A 3,365-nucleotide genomic window follows, 5' to 3' on the forward strand; every position below is an offset into this window, starting at 1 on the left:
TATGACAAAATAATGTGCAATTTACTTTATGCGAAACCAACATCAGGAACTGTAAAGCTGGTCGGGTGAGCTTCAAAGCTGCATTACTTCACCAGGATCGTCCTTGCTTATCTCCACTGGGGTCTGGGGGGAGAAAAGCATGTCAGGGGGGGCTGATGGTTTCCAGGGTGTAAAGCCAAGGCATTTGCCCTCTTTGCCAAGGGCTGGCAGGGATGGCTATGACCAGTGTCGTCTGACCTAATGCCTGTGATCCTCATGCCACAGGGCTTAGCAGCATGAGGGTTGATGATAGAGAAAAAAGACACCTCCCACCAGGAGCCTTGCATAGATGCGTTGACTGGAGGAAGGGATGAGTTTGAGGTTGCTGAAGTGGGCTGACAGGAAATGGTACCAAAGGCTGAGCATATAAAACATGCAGTTAGCACCACAGACTACGCCCAAGTCAGCTTTGAGTCTGGGCTTGAAATGTTCTTTCCCTCCAAACTGAAGAAGAATAGGTCACTCTCCCAACTCTTACGAATAATAACAGCAGATGTAACTAAGACATGATAACTGTTTTAGAGTGGTAAAAAGTTCCTGAAGTTAGGGTCGGATTTTCAAATCTAGTTTGTTTCTCTGGGGAGAACAACACATTTCAAGGCAGGCGGAGTGAACCAAGTTGAAGGTGTACTCACCCCTCCTGGGGGATACTTATATCCCTTCCACATCGTTCCTGCAATGAGAAGCATCCACAAGACAACGATCATTGTGGGCTGCTTGCTTGTCAGGCGGTGTGCACAGACGGAGATGGGTGGTTCTGGAAGGCGTGGGGTTCTAGTCTCTGAGTCCTAGGAACTGGGCTTCTTCATTAGAGACCAGATGGAGGAGGGCCCAGCATGGCAGTTCCTGGCTGAAAGCCTCCGTGGTCTAGTCTGAGCTGCAGTGGCTCCCCATGGCCTTTTGCAGAGCTCAGACACCAATTGTGACATCAGCCCCTGTGACCTTAGGGGTCCAGTCAGCGTGGGCAGCTGTGAGAGAAGTGGCCAGCAACCAGGTGCCATGGGACTGATGAAAACTGATCCAAAAGGCCCTTGTCTGTTAGGACCTAACTGGTCTCACACCTGTATTAACTTGTCACTTGTAAAATATTGAACTGTTTTGTTTTTTTAGTGCAATGTTTAGATGCAAACAACAATGCTATGCAAAAAAAACAAAACACACTTTGGATTATGTGGAGAATTCACTGGCTAGTTAGGCTATAAGCAATGAACTCTACATGCTATAAGACTGCTCAAAGAAAAAAAACTTGCGGTTTGTAAAATAGCATAGTTAACCCCCCACTCGGGAGGGTGAGGCTCCTCACAATCTCCCCGAGAAAGGAAGACTGTCACTGTCCCTTACACTCAGTTCACAATTGGAGAAACCAAGCCACCGGATAGCTTGAGGCTCTGTCAGGCTCACACGGGGGGGTTGGGGGGGGTGGCTCAGCGGAAAAGTATACACAGTTCTCTCTATCTCCCCACCCTCACGAAGGCCTGACTGCTTTGGGCTTTCGCTCTCACAGAAGTCCTGGGGCATGTGCAGAAGAGAGAGACCAACCACCGTGACTTGCTCTTCGTATACCTGTGGCTGCAGCTTGACAGCCCTGCCTTCTGGAACAGCTTCCCAAATGGCCCGCTCCCGTAAGAGTCAAGTTGCTTGAACAATGAGAACAGCTCTGGAAAGAACCCAAGCCTGAACGGAATGGAGGGTGATGCCGGAAAGCCAGGAGGTGGTGTGCTGAAAGGGATGCTGCGTGAATGCTTCCCGGAGGCAGGCTGGTCTAGGGGGCGCGTCGGCCCGTGAAGGCCGAAGATCCACGCTTACATCCCACCTCCATCAACAGCCTAGTTTGCGTGGCCTTTGATAAACAGGCAAGGTCACTGTCACCAGTAAACCATGTTGACCAGTTCATTCTTCTGCCTGGTTGTTTTTATTTTACTTAATGGTAACTTCCAACTTCCAAGCTTTCCATTTTAAGTGCACAAATTCCCAAATGTAATTTTCACCAAAACAGTATGATACTGAGATATCTTTTTTGAGAGAGAGAGAGTGAGATTTTTGCTATAGGGCATATATGTTTGCTGGAAAGACAAAGAGACAGAAAGCAAGAAATCGCCCCCAGGGGAGATGGCCACACTGCAATTCCTTCTCCTTCATTTTCCTCTTGGAATTTTGGACACACATAAATATGGTGCCCAGTGTGAGGTTTAAACCACTGGGGCCGGGACTTGAACAATGGTCAACTATGTGGGAGTCCAGCCATGTAACTGTTATGCCACTTGCTGGTCTCAATACTGAGATAACTTAAACCGTAGAAAAAAACTGAGTTTCAGAGAAATTAAAACTTTCCCAAGGTCACAAACTAGAAAGTTGTAAAGTTAGTACTTGAGCTGAAGTCTATGTTAACTCTGGTTTCAGGATCTGTCAAAAGTGACGTTAAAAATGCTGGTCCAGGGATTTCTCGCTTTCTGTCTCTCTGTCTCTCCAGCGAGTGCACATGCCCTTTAGCAAAAATCTCTCTTAAAAAAAAAAAAAAAGCTGGTCCTGGGGTCAGCAGGTGGTGTGCCAGTTACATCAGTGGACTCCCCATGGCTGACACTGGTTCAAGTCCCAGACCTGATGGCTTGAAAACCATGCCGGGCACATGTGTGTGTGTGCCCCAGATCCTGGGAGGAGAATGGAGAAGAAGGGATTGCAGCAAGGCCATCTTCCCTGGAGGGGAAGGAGTGATTTCTCATTTTTCCTCCCACTAGCTCTGGTGAATGCATGCACACTAAGACAAAAATCTCTAAAAATATATATTTTTAAATGCTGATCTTGGGGGCCAGCTGATGGCATGGTGGTTAAGGCAACTGGATCCCACATGACTGACCACCAGTTCAAATCCTGGACTAGGGCTTGAAGAAAACACGCCAGGCATGTGTGCCCAGAATCCTGAAAGGAGGGAGAAATGGTTGAGACGGGCTTGCAACATGCCTAGTCTCCATAGGGGTATAGGCTTTTGGGAGCAAAAGAAAAATATTGGTCTTGGGGGCTTCACAGTGCAGATGAAAAGCTGTATATTTCTGCAGTACAGAAATGTCATTGTTCTACTGGTGGCTCAGGCAGTGGGGGCACTGCTCTGTGATGCTGTAGGCTGTACGGGAAGGCTCCAGGTTCATGTCCTGGGTCTACCTGAACACAGCAGGCATGCCCACAACCTGGGCTGGATGGCGGGCTGGCGGGGAGGGTCACAGCAGGAAGATTCTCTTGATGCCTGTCTCTTTTGCCCTTTCTCTCATAAAGGAAATATGAAACTAAAAATGCTGGCCATATATACATATATATGTAATGTGTGTGTGTGT

The 3,365-nt window shown here is 47.9% G+C and overlaps 1 protein-coding gene across 2 annotated transcripts in view; it reads right to left on the minus strand.

Annotated features, from left to right (window-relative positions):
• Positions 1-3,365, minus strand: part of MISFA (mitochondrial sheath formation associated) — an 11,622-nt gene continuing 8,257 nt past the window's right edge. Inside the window, exons 1-2 of one of the 2 annotated variants that reach the window (XR_003548008.1) lie at positions 675-911; positions 1-123 (exon numbers count right to left, since the gene is read on the minus strand). The gene's annotated coding sequence lies outside the window, so the exon portion shown is untranslated. Of the gene's footprint in view, positions 124-674; positions 912-3,365 lie in introns of those variants that run through there. The other variant, XM_027768519.1, reaches the window with a different exon arrangement.

The sequence above is a fragment of the Tupaia chinensis genome, unplaced genomic scaffold (genome assembly GCF_000334495.1).
Source record: "Tupaia chinensis unplaced genomic scaffold, TupChi_1.0 Scaffold000077_1, whole genome shotgun sequence".
Classification (NCBI taxonomy): Eukaryota; Metazoa; Chordata; class Mammalia; order Scandentia; family Tupaiidae; genus Tupaia; species Tupaia belangeri.